General features: G+C 40.2%; 1 non-coding gene across 1 annotated transcript; it reads right to left on the bottom strand.

The window, feature by feature from the left end:
• Positions 1-11,061: 11,061 nt before the first annotated feature.
• LOC132514199 (U6 spliceosomal RNA) lies at positions 11,062-11,168 on the bottom strand. The gene has a single exon (XR_009538686.1). It is a non-coding gene; the product is annotated as a U6 spliceosomal RNA (small nuclear RNA).
• Positions 11,169-14,156: the final 2,988 nt, after the last annotated feature.

Consider the following 14,156-nt stretch of genomic DNA (forward strand, 5'->3'; position numbering starts at 1 on the left):
ATAGTTCTCAAGTTCAAATAAGTAGACTAAGTAATCTATAACATAGATGAAAGGGATTCGGTAAAGCAAATCTCCCTTCCCTAAAACTTCTTCCGGAGAAACACATTTGCAGGGTTGCATTAGTCATTATTTTGCTAAAAAGATGGCAAAGGATAGTTAGGTGAAATCAATTCACTCCGCATTTGATGCACTCTGGTGTGCTCAGTGCACCACAATAAGTATACTAACCACAGCGAGCCTCTCCTCCAGCTCAGCCACACTTAATAACCGGCACATTAGACATCTCACAGACCCTCACAATTTCCCTTCCATTTCCTGGGACTTAACTCATTCAATGAACACTTTTCTCCTTTCACTCCACTGGGGTCTTGGCCTCACCCTCAACTGTCTTCTACTGACTTCTTCAATAACAAGTTCCCAGGAAAGGGTATCTTTCCCTCACATCACACCCCAGTCTAATGGAACTCATTTCTCTTCTCTAGGTAGTCAGTAGCATTCCTTCTTTGCTTATCTTCTATACTACTGCAAGAGAAACTGCAAAAAAACAAAAACAAAGGCAATGAACATCAGCAAAGTGGTTATTTTTCTTGTGCTAAAGTCCCAAGGAGTATGGTCGCTGTGTGATATCACTGGGGAATCTATTGCGGCATCTGTCTTTTTGCTCAGACTCAGCATAGCATGTGGCTTTCATTTAATGCTTGTTGCCTTATGGTTGCAAAGTGGCTGCTTCTCTTCCAATATTGTAACTGTGCCCTAAGCAGGAAAAGAGGGAATATGACAGGCAAAAGCCACGCAAGTCAGCTGTGTCTGTTGCCATTTTAAAGAACATCCCTGAAGCCTCACTGTATGACTTTACCTATATCTTAATCATCTGTTCACATGACCAGCTATAATCACATGACCAGTTATAAATGCATAGGAGTCTAGGAAATGTATATGTTAGATAGGAAACTTCCTACCCCAAACAGAATAGAGTTATTTTACATAGAATAAAGGAGCAATAACACAAGCAAAAAATCAACAAATGAGAATACATCAAACTAAAAAGCTGCTGCACAGCAAAAGAAGCAATCAACAAATTGAAAAGGCAACCTATGGAATGGGAGAAAATATATGCAAAACATATATCTGATAAGGGTTTAATACCGAAAATATAAAGAACTCATACAACTCAATAGGAAAGCCACAAACAACTCAATTTAAAAATGGGCAGAGGAACTGAATAGATATTTTTCCAAAGAAGACATACAAATGGCCAACGGATACATGAAAAGGTGCTCAGTACGACTAATCATCAGGGAAATACAAATCAAAACCACAATGAGATATGACCTCACATCTGTTAGAATGGCCATCATCAGAAAGACAAAAGATGACAAGTGCTGGAGAGGGTGTGGAGAAAAGGGAACCCTCTTGCACTGTTGGTGGGAGTGTAAATTGGTGCAGCCACTGTGGAGAACAGTACGGAGGTTCCTCAAAAATTAAAAATAGAACCACCATATGACCCAGCAGTTCCACTTCTGGGTATATAGCCAAAGGAAACAAAAACAGGACATCTAAGAGATATCTGCACTCCCATGTTCTTTGCAGCATTTTTCACAATAGCCAAGATACGGAAACAACCTAAGCATCCGTTAATGCCTGAATAAAGAAATTGCGGTCTATATAAACAATGGAATACCACTCAGCCACGAGAAAGAAGGAAATCCTGCCATTTGCAACAACGTGGATGGACCTTGAGGGCATTATGCTAAGTGAGATAAATGAGACAGAGTAAGAAAATGCTTTATGATCTCACTTATGTGTGGAATCTAAAAAAGCTGATCTCATAGAAACAGAGATGAGAATGGTGGTTACCAGGGGCTGGGGAGTGCGGGAAAGGGGGAGATGCTGGTCAAAGAGCACAAACTTGCAGTTAGGAGATGAGTACGTTCTGGGGGGTCTAATGTACAGCATGGTGATTATAGACAACACTGTACTATACATTTCAAAGTTGCTATGAGACTAGATCTTAAATGTTCTCACCACAAAAAAGAAATGATAATTATGTGACACGATGGAAAAGTTACCTAAGGCTATGGTGGTAACCACATTGCAATATATAAACGTATCAAATCAACGCACTGTACACCTTAAAATTATACAATGTTATATGCCAGTTATATCTCAGTTTTAAAAAGGGGAGAGCAATAAATATCAGCTATCTGGTGATAGACAAAAGAAAGAATTACAAAAATATACAATCACAAGCTTCAGATAAATGGCAAAATGAAAAAGGTCAAGTTGCTATGAGAGCATACAAAGAGGCAGTGTGATCTAGTGTGCAGAACATGAGATCATCGTGAAAAACCTATTAAGTGAAACCTGAGAACTAAACAGGAATTAACTAGGTGACGGGGTACTGTGCTCTCTCCTTGCTACCTTCAAACTGGGGAAATGGCCAAACAGTCAAAACTGGAACCGTAAGCTTTTAAAATTTACTCCGAAGTGGGGACTTCCCTGGCACTCCAGAGGTTAAGACTTTGCGCTTCCAGGGCAGGGGGCACTTGCAGGGGGCACAGGTTCGATCCCTGGTCAAGATCCCACATGCCGCGCCATGCCATGTGGCCAAAAAATAAAAAAGTTTACCCTGAAATGAACTATAACATGGGTGGGGGAGGGGCATATTTTTTAAATCCCTGGACTTGGAGATGACGACCTTTCCAAAGCTAGTCTACATAAAGATCAATCCCTTTGTCTGAACTCACTCTTGGAATTAAAATAAGAAGGCAAGATTTTTTTCTTCTTTTTTCAAAATCCAGCATAGTGTTGCTGCCAGTTACAGAAATGCAGCAAAGAAAACTCACGTACTCTTGCCCTTCCTTACATATCTTGGGGTCCAATCACAGAACCCTCATTAAGCTAACGTTGTTTGTCCTTTACCGACTAGAATGTTACTTTATACTGTTATTTATTGGAAAATAGAGGGAGATTTGCAATTTAATCATCACAACTGCACCTTCACATCCTTTATCCCATTTCTCTGTTGCAGCCTTCGGCACTTGTACGGTTATTGCTCCCACAGAAACTTACACTCGATAAACTCACAGAGCACTTAATGCTGTACATTCTCAGCAGCCATTCTGGCACAGCTACCTCTAGAATTCCTCAAACATGCACACACACACCCACACAACACACCCACACCCACACCCACACACACACACACACAATCAAGTATGTATATATTTCTTTTTTTTTTTTTGTATCCATAGACTTTTAAAATTCTGTTATTTCCTCTTCCAAGTACTGAAAACTCTGATGGAAGGATACTATCTTTTGCTTGCTTTCTTTCTTTCCACAATATCTGGCTTAATTCTCTGCAAAATAGGCACCGAGCAGACAGGGATGCCTATATTGTATCATGCAAGTCAGACCTTGTCAAAGGTTTGAGTTTGCAGAAGTGAGCTTCCAGGCTCACAAAACAACTGGAATGCAGCATTAAAAATAACTTGTAACTATAAGTCAGGTAGCATCCACTTGGCATTGTAAAATCTCAATGGTATAAAGACAGGCCATTTACTACTCATAGAATAGAAGGACAAATACCACAGGTGAGAGGGACAGCAGCGTGGTCCTTCATGGGCAGCAGTTGTCTCCTCTCTTGTTTAAGCAGAGACAGAATGACAGACCATAAGAAGCTCCCTCGCCCTGGCCGCCCCCAACCGTTTCCTGTCGCTGCTTACTGTCTGCACAGCTGCATTGCTGACGGCCAGGACTCACGCTGGCAAATCTGAGTCTGGCATCCTCTGGATGAAGGTGGGGGAACCTGAGCAGACACCTTTCCATGCTTGGCTTGGGGGACACGGAGGAGAGAAATGAGATCTGGGTCTAGGAAGACTTTTGATAAGCACATTCCATGCTTCTCAAAAAAACTAGGAAAATATACTTTAAATAACATATCTGATTTGAGAATCATTTTCAAAGAAGTACTAATACATGATCCGTATTAAGTCAGTTCCAAAAGGATTCGTTCTCCTACACCAGGATGCTTCCTTTGTGATTTAGGTAATGGGCTTAAAGAGTATACTCACACAATATTTTCCTAATAGTGCCAAGCTAGGGGATGCTGCTGACAGCTAGAGAGAAGCAGTTGAAATAATTCTGACAAGTTGCAGAACTGCATGAGTACAAACGTGGTGCAGGTCAATGACAACTTATCTGGGTCAAATCAAAAAGGAGAAAAAACCTAATAACCTCAGAAATTGGCCTATGTGAGGTTCACATACGTCAGGCAATTGTAAATTGAGCAAAACAGATCCTGAAGAGTTGATTTTATGGATTGTAAGGTTCTTAGCTGCTACCAGTAACGATGACCTTATGTTTAAGAGTGGGCAATTGTCTCCATGGAGCTGAGCCAGGGACAGCCTCTGCTCCAAAATATCGCCCTTCTTGTTTCTGCACATCTGGATGTTCACCATTTGGAAGTCATTACTTTGGAGTATGTACTGTCCACTTGTATTAATTATCTATTGCTACATAACCCTTACTTTGCTGCAAACACCAGCTGTCAGAATTTGCCTTTCTGTGCCGTGGGCACACAAGCCCTTAACTGGAAACAGAAGCAAGTCACTAAGTTAGACCCACACTCAAGGGGAGGGAATCACACAGTGAGGGAATCACAATTCCCTCCTCCACACAGGAGGCAGAGCTCACCGGGGGCCACGTCAGAAGCTGCCCACCACACCACTCTTTGCCGTCCCATTTTTAAATGTTTGCACTCTGGGGAGAGATAACATATGAAGCTCCTCATAACTTAGTGTAAGTACATTTGTCAGGTCTCTTTGGAATCAAGAGGAAGCTAGGTGAAGGCTGATTCCCAGAAGGCAGAGGAAACTGTAAAAATGGTCAGTGTCTCGGAAAGGGGAGATGGACAATGAAGAAGCTGATCCTAGCCTTCCACGGATGCAGGAGTTAAGAGGATGGGACTGACATCATCGGAGCCGGAGAAAATACTCTGGTCAAGTAAATTAAGTGAGTCAGCAAATTGGCACTGCAACTAAAACAAAGGAAGTTTGATACTGAGCTGGATAAAAAGGAATATAACACATAAGGGCCCTGGAGATGATGCTTACCATGTACCCCACAGTGGTGAGATCTTTGGGAGACTATAAAATCTAATATGCAGAAAATAAGGGAAGGTTGGGGATAAAATGGAAGACGACAACAATAAGACATGTTCACCTTTCCTGAAGAAAAGGGCTTTGAAACACTGAAATACACTGCTAAATTTGTGATTATAATGAGCTAGCAGGGAATTCCCTGGCAGTCCAGTGGTTAGGGCTCCACGCTTCCATTGCAGGGGGCATGGCTTCAATCCCTGGTCAGGGAACTAGGATCCTGCATGCTGTGTGGCATGGCCAAAAATAAATAAATAAATATATATATAAATAAATAAATTTTAAAGATCCCTTGAGCATAGGGAACTATACTCAGTATCTTGTGGTGGCACGTAATGGGAAAGAATCTGAAAAAGAATATATATATATATATATATATATATATATATATATAAAACGGAATCACTGCTGTACGCTTGAAACTAACACAACATTGAGTTAACTATACTTCAATAAAAAAATTTTAAAAAAAAGAACTGGCAAGTTATTTTTTTGTTCTATTAAGAGATAATTTCCTTAGAATCCTACAGACTGTTTAATGACTCCCTCTCAACCAGGAAACCATTGTTTCCATGGGATTCCAGATCTGAAATTAGATCTGTCCACGAATTGAAGTTTTATGGAGGACCTCTAGGACTCACATGCTACCTACTTATGTTACAAAAACACCTGCTCTCATATACATCAGCTCAGTCTCATCACTCACTAGCTCTTGAACATTCCACGATTATTTCCACATCTTTGTCTTTGCTCATACAGTTTCCCCAACTTCCTTTCTGATGCTTCATCATATCTTTATTTTTTTCTCTCACTCTCCTGTCCTCTTCTCCCCCATAGCAGACTACCACATCAATAAATAAACTCCACTATTTCCCATCTCAAAAAAATAACTTGTGGGACTTCCCTGGTAGTCCAGTGGTTAAGGCTCCACGCTTCCACTGCAGGGGGCACAGGTTCGATCCCTTGTTGGGGAACTAAGATCCCGCATGCTGCATGGCGTGGCAAAATAAATAAATAGTAAACATTAATGGTATACAGTTCTTCTGCCAAGAAATAACATTTCCCACTGTGGTAGAACATGAACTCGGCATTGATTTTTTAGCAGTAGCCTTAACGTAGGTGCCAGGGGTTTGTCTAATGCATCCATGTACTCTTGTCTGACCTTCCTGGAAAGGAAATTCTTTGGGGGATGCTACCTACAGCCTCACATAGTTGGTTTCCATACCTATAAAGAGCTAAGACAGAAAAGAATAATAAGTGAAGGAGCAAAGAAAAGGTGATAAGCAAATTGAATGAGACAAGGGAGGAGGGACCAACACATTTTCATGATAAAAAACAAAACAAAATCAAGAGACTTAGAAAAGAAGGGAACTTCCCCAAAAAAAGGGTACAAATGAACTTATTTACAAAACAGAAGTAGAGTCACGGATATAGAAAACAAACTTATGGTTACCAGGGGATAAGGGTGGGGAGGGATAAATTGGGAGATTGGGACTGACATATACACACTACGATATATGAAATAGATAACTAATAAGAACCTGCTGTATAGCACAAGGAACTTTACTCAATACTCTGAATGGCCTATGTAGGAAAAGAATTAAAAAAAAAAAGAGTGGACATATGTATATGTATAACTGATTCACTTTGCTGTATACCTGAAACAAACACAACATTGTAAATCAACTATACTCCAATAAAAATAAAAAAAAAAAAAAGGGAACTTCCTTAACCTGATAAAGGGCACCAGCAAATAACCTACAGATAACATCATACTTAATGGTGAAAGACTGAAAACCTTCCCCTTAAGATCAGAAACTAGACATGAATGTCTGTTCTAACCATTTTCTTTACTTTTATTTTTATTTTTTAATATCTTTATTGGAGTATAATTGCTTTACAATGTTGTGTTAGTTTCTGTTGTACAACAAAGTTAATCAGCTATAAGTATACAAGTATACATATATCCCCATATCCCCTCCCTCTTTTTTTTTTTTTTTTTTTTGCTGTACGCGGGCCTCTCACTGTTGTGGCCTCTCCCGTTGTGGAGCACAGGCTCCGGACGCGCAGGCTCAGCGGCCATGGCCCACGGGCCCAGCCGCTCCGCGGCATGTGGGATCCTCCCAGACCGGGGCACGAACCCGTGTCCCCTGCATCGGCAGGCGGACTCCCAACCACTGTGCCACCAGGGAAGCCCCCCCTCCCTCTTGAGCCTCCGTCCCACCCCCCCATCCCACCCCTCTAGGTCGTCACAAAGTATCGAGCTGATCTCCCTGTGCTATGCGGCTGCTTCCCACTAGCCATCCATTTTACATTTGGTAGTGTATATACGTCAATGCTACTCTCTCACTTCGTCCCAGCTTCCCCTTCCCCACTGTGTCCTCAAGTCCGTTCTCTACGTCTGCGTCTTTATGCCTGTCCTGCCACTAGGTTCATCAGTACCATTTTTTTAGATTCCATATATGTGCATTAGCATACGGTATTTGTTTTTCTTTTTCTGACTTACTTCACTCTGTATGACAGACTCTAGGTCCATCCACCTCACTACAAATAACTCAATTTCGTTTCTTTTTATGGCTGAGTAATATTCCATTGTATATATGTGCCACATCTTCTTTATCCATTCATCTGTTGATGGACACTTAGGTTGCTTCCATGTCCTGGCTATTGTAAATAGTGCTGCAATGAACATTGCGGAACATGTGTCTTTTTGGATTATGGTTTTCTCAGGGTATATACCCAGTAGTGTAATTGCTGGGTCATATGGTAGTTCTATTTTTAGTTTTTTAAGGAACCTGCATACTGTTCTCCATAGTGGCTGTATCAATTTACATTCCCACCAACAGTGCAGGAGGGCTCCCTTTTCTCCACACCCTCTCCAGCCTTTACTGTTTGTAGATTTTTGGATGATGGCCATTCTGACCGTATGAGGTGATACCTCACTGTGGTTTTGATTTGCATTTCTCTAATGATTAGTGATTGCTCTAACCATTTTCTATTCAACACTGTATTGGAGATTCACGTCAGAGCAATTAGGCAGGAAAATGAAATAAAAGGCATCCAGAATGGAAAGGAAAAAGCAAAACTATCTCTATTCGCAAATGACATGATTTTGTACATGGAAGCAAAAAAGGAAAATAACGGAAATTGCCTGAAGGCACAGAGATGGTATCACTGAAATAACAGCAATGTCATATGTTTATGTAGTATTTTACAGCTTCCAAAGAGCTGTGCATCATTTTATCTTATCACCACCTGTAAGTACTATTATTATCCCATATCACAAGTGACAAAACTAATACTTAGAAAGGGATGTATTTGTTAATGGAGCCAGTTGCTAAATATCATAACTGTCACCCAAATCTCCAGCCCCAGGACTCTAAATCAAGGTATAATGGTTGCTGGTTTCTTATCTCTTAAGGGCAGCATGGTCCAACAGAACTTTCTGCAATGGTGAAAATGTTCTACATCTGCACTGTTCAGTACAGTGGCCACTAGACACAGGTAGGTACTGCACACTTGAAATGTGGCTAGTATGACTGAATAACTGAATTTTTAGTTTTACTGAAATTTAAATAACCACATGAGGCTACCATGTTGGACAGTGTAGCTCTAGAGAATTACTCCCTGTTCTGAATCAGACACTCCTCCTCATGGTTCTGTCCTCATAGTGGCCAACCTATGTGCAATTCTTTGTTGACTGATGAAGAATGTGTATAGAACCACGAAGACAGACAAACCATTCTTGGGAATAATTACAAGTTGCAGTATATCCTTAGAAATACCTAAAATGACTCTGCAACATAGAAACATGTAGGAGTATTCTGACTAACCAAAATTAGAAGAAATCCTTTCCCAACAACTACAGCTTAGTATTCATCAAGGGGGTGGGGTGAGGTCAGAAATAATACAGCTTATGTTTAAATGATTATATATGTTTTTCCATTCTTACATCTACTCTAGTGAATTCTTCTCACTCTACGACTACAAATTTGCCAAATAAATTGCTCATTCTTCTTTAAATATTTCCTTCATGTTTCCACTTTATACCTTTTCTTATGCTATCTTTTCTGCTGGGAATGTCTTCCTCCAGTTTACAAATCCAAACATGACCACATCCTTCAAGGCCTCACTCAAATTTATAATCTCCTGGAAGACTTTCTTATCTCACCTAGATGATGCCCTTCACTCTTCATCTATTTCGTTTTTAACACCTAGTGCTCTGACCGCATATTATAGTGTTACATGCACATATTCTCTCTGATTAGACCCAGTGTCAGTAAACCACAGCTCGTGGACAAAATCTGGTCCATTGCATGTTTTTGTAAATAAAGTTTTATTGTAACAGAGCCATGTTCACTATTTTACATATTGTCTATGGCTGCTTTTGCCCTATAATGGCAGAGTTGAGTAATTGCAATAGAGACAATCTGGCCCCCAAACCCTTATGTGTTTCCCACTTGGCTCCTCACAGCAAGTTTGTTGATCCTGTGTTACTATAAGCTTTTGGAATGAACTATAGAAACCATATCTGATTTATTTTTTTTAATCTTCATAAGACCTAGAGTATTGCCCTACATATAGCAGTAACATCATAAATATTTTAAATGAATTTTCTGTTTATAAGAAATTAATAGTGTCTGCTTATGTATATCAATTTTCTATTTGCAAACATTATCCCGCCAATTTCTCATTTACTCATCAAGATAACTTTCTGACACAGAGAAATAGGTCTCATTACCTACATTTTACACCATGAGAAACTGAGGCATAAACAGACTTTGACTATGGTCACAGCTAGTAAAGAGAGCTGCAAAACTGGGTCATAAACCCAGATCTTCTGACGTCTGGCTCTGATCTACCTTATTCTGCTTCTCTGTGCTTACCCGCTTTCCCCTAAATTGAACTAAGATGCTGATGGAACCCAAAATAAAAGCATATGTATATATCTACTTAGCAAATTAATAATCATGGCCCAGGTAACCCATGTTTATTTTTAACAGAATTGCAACTATTTTTATGAGAGCTAGTCATTTAAAAATATTTTTATGCTTCTAAATTTTAAAATTTATTTAAAATTAAATTTAGGGAATTTCCTGGTGGTCCAGTGGTTAGGATTCCGTGCTCTCACTGCCAAGGTCCCAGGTTCAATCCCTGGTCGGGGAACTAAGATCCCACAGGCCACAGGGCATGGCACCCCTCCCAAAATCAATCAATAATAATAATAATAAAGTTAAAGTTAAAAACTTAATTAAGATATAAAAAGCTTTACAGAAAATAATTTATCCCAATAAATGGAGGGAAATATTTTTTTCAACACTTCAAAAGATAGAGAAAATGTACATATCCCACACTGGTCACACTGCTTTTCCCTGCTCTGTCTGTCCTCCTCAGAAAGGCGGTTTCTCTTTTTCCTTCAGTATCTTAAAGCTATTGACTTCAAATTAGTAGTTATCAGATTAAGAATCATATGCCCCACGGGTATGTTCAGTCTGCCCAGGCCAAGTTTAGCTAATTCAAACCCATTATCTGTTCAGCAACACCTCTTTACTATTCAGTGTTGATTGTTTACACAGCCAATATGAAACACTGGAAAAAAGCGGAGTGACGAGGATACAGAACATTTGTTTTATGTCTTCCTGTAAAAACCCTCTGACTTTATTCTGAATATATTAAACACTAGACTCATGAATTTTTAAACAGCATTTGTAATGTCTTTGCACTTATATTAGGTAACCACATTGTTTTTGATACACAAATAGGATTCTTTAAAGAAATACCCTTTTCTCTGAAATGGGTCATATTCTTTTTTTTTTAACATATTTATTGGAGTATAATTGCTTTACAATGGTGTGTTAGTTTCTGCTGTATAACAAAGTGAATCAGCTATACATATACATACAAAAATATGGAACGCTTCACGAATTTACGCGTCATCCTTGCAGAGGGGCCATGCTAATCTTCTCTGTACTGTTCCAATTTTAGTATATGTGCTGCTGAAGCAAGCACGGGTCACATTCTTTACAGTTAGAGAGCCTACTTATTTCTGCCCACTGAGAAAAGATGGATTCCTTTTTGAGCCTCTTTGAGGTGTTAGAGTCAGCTTAAATTATGCATGCAGTTTAATGCAAATGAAAGGTTTCAATATAAGCAGGTGGTTCTCTGGAGGCTATCCTATTGGCAAAATATTTATCATCAAGTATGTATTCAACTCTTTGTGGGCAACCAATAAAAGTCTGTAGACTAAAAAAAGAAAAAATCTATACCTACTTTTTTTAAAAAAAGCAAAAATTAATATTTTTTAAAGCCACTGTTAATTAAGGGTCATTAGAATGTCTATAAACTCAGGAATACATGTCTAATGCAGATGTGACCTAGTTTCCTAGTTCATCACCATAAAGGCCACTGGGCTTAATTCTTATTACACAGAGCTACTCCATTATCTTTTTTTCATTTGCTTTTGTAACCTATCTTTGTGTATTCGTTTATTTTTACTCTACCTTCTGAGAATGACTTCAAGCAGCCTACAAAGGCACATATGATATATCTGAGATTAAAATGTGTTTAAAATAAAAAAGATGAAGCATCTCTCAGCCTGTGCGACATGATGCACGACATGAGCCAAAGGCTAAAGGCGTATTGTGAAGTCAAACTGGGCTCACCAAAGCTTCTGTGCCTAGAGTTCTGATGTCGGCGGTCACAGATAATGGAGCCAGACGCCCTGCGATTGAATCCTGGTTCTGAACTTGGTTACTCACTGCCATGCCATGTGACCTTCGCCAAGTGCCCTCTCCCCTCGATGCCTCAGTTTCCTCAGGCCTAAGTAAGGGATACTAATAATACCCACCTTAATTCAAACAGCGTGTTGGAACAGTACCTGGCACAAAGAAAGGCCTACCACGCCATCAAGGAGTACTAGTACTAATCATAGTCATGTTTCAGCAGCAGCCTGGCAAGTAGTGACTCAGAAGCAGTCTCCCTTAGTCAAGGTAAACCACCTAAGTGTGGTTTTTTTGATGCCCTCTCCATTTTCTGTTTCCTTCTCAGTATATTTCTCCTTCCTCTTTCAATGGTGAGTATCCTCACCATCCTACCACTCTTCAGGGGGAGGGTCCCATCCTGTGGCCACTGACAGGCCAAGCTTTACTCTTAGCTGACTGTCACCAATACCTACTCAGAATTTAACAGTATCATAGATTTTAGGTACACCCTTAAGGGCATATTTATGTCACCTAAGTGAGGATATAGAAGACTGAGCAGCTTTTAACCTTGATAAAAGCTTTCTGTTGGCATGATGACTAAAAGCGGGTTGGAAGTCTCCAGCTCCTTCTGGCTCTTAACCCAAACATATTACTTAGTTAATCAGTGGGCTCTGAAGGAGAGAAGGCAACGTTGCATGGATGAAGGAGCTGAGGGAAGGTACAGAGAGCATTCTGGACTACAGCACTGACAGGGAAAAGAACTGGGAAGACACAACCATAGGCATTCTGGGTTTTGGAAATTCTGGCAGGACCCTGTCTGAAAGGCTCTGGCATGAGAGCAATTGCCTCTTGGGGAAGCAATGGGAAGGAGTAGAAAAAGGAGATGCTAATTGTCCTGCATATCTATTGCTGCATAAAGAAGGACTTCAAATCTCAGCAGTTCAAAGTAACGAGAATCATTTATCTTGCTCCTGAATCTGCAAGGTGGGAAGGACTTAGCAGGAAGGGTTGTCTCTGTACCACACAGTGGCAGCTGGGCAGTCTCCTGAAGCTGGGGGATCCAACTCCAACACAGCTTATTCATATGGCTGAAGTTGATGCCAGCAGTAACCTGGCCTCAGTCCTCTCCATGTGAGCTTTTCCACAGAGATGCTTAGGCTTCCTCAGAACAGAGGAAGGAACCCAGAGGCTGGGTTCCAAGAATGGGTGTTCCAAGAGACAGGAAGTAGAAGCTTCATGTCTTTTAAGGTTCAGGCCCAGAAACCGGCACAGCAACATCTCACTGCATGCTACTGCTCGAGCCATCACCAAGCCCACTCAGGTGGAAGTGGAGAGGACACAGAACCATCCTCCAGTGAGAGGTGTGTCAAAGAATTTGTGGCTATCTTAACTTGCCACACTCAATTGTCTGAAATAGAAGAGAAGACTGAGACTCGTATAACCTCTCACTGTTCCTTCTCCATCACTTCAGCAAAGCAGAGGAGCTGCAATTGGCTACCTCATGTGATGTGGCCCTTTCTCTAGCCTCAAGACCACAGAAACCCTTTGGACTCTCAGTTGCTGTATATTAGAATCCCTCCCTTCCTTTTGGGTTACTGATACCCCTTTGCAAAAACCTACTTCCTGCTGTCCTAAAATTGATCGTCTCTGTCTCACTGAGTCAGATTAAATTGTAAAAATAAAATGTTATAGCTGTGGGGAGGGAGGGAGGGATGCAGTTAAATGTATAGTGACCCCCTCAGGGGATCCTGGGCCTTATTGGCCACCAGGTGATTATGAATTTTTGATATGCTTCAAAATGATGACATTCTCAACTATATATTTACAGATAGAACTTAAAGACAAAAATTGGCTATTTTGATGGCTTTTCTGGTAGTAAAACTATCCACATGACACTTATTTAGTCCAAGGCAATGGAAACATGTTAAAAGTTCTTGTAAGAAAACTCTGAACTTAAAGATATCAGAGAAATCTTGTTTTCAGTTATTTCTGCTTCTATATAGATTATATCTATTAAATCCTTCTGTTCTTAAGTGAAAACGTGTACATACCTAAGCCAGAGGACTATTTTGCTAAGAGCCAACTTCCATTATGAGATTTTATAATGGGCTTAAAGAGCAAATGTTCAATATATGATAAAATTAGTTTTTGAAACCCTAGGTGAAGGGGCCAGGAAATTAAAGGAGCCAGGGGATCCTCAAATAAAGATAAAAGATAAAGTTGATTTAGATGTAGGGACTGAGAGTGGTAACTCCTGTGAGAAGTCTGCCTTTGTGTGGAAGAGAAGCAAATGGGT

Source organism: Lagenorhynchus albirostris, chromosome X, assembly GCF_949774975.1.
Source record: "Lagenorhynchus albirostris chromosome X, mLagAlb1.1, whole genome shotgun sequence".
Classification (NCBI taxonomy): domain Eukaryota; kingdom Metazoa; phylum Chordata; class Mammalia; order Artiodactyla; family Delphinidae; genus Lagenorhynchus; species Lagenorhynchus albirostris.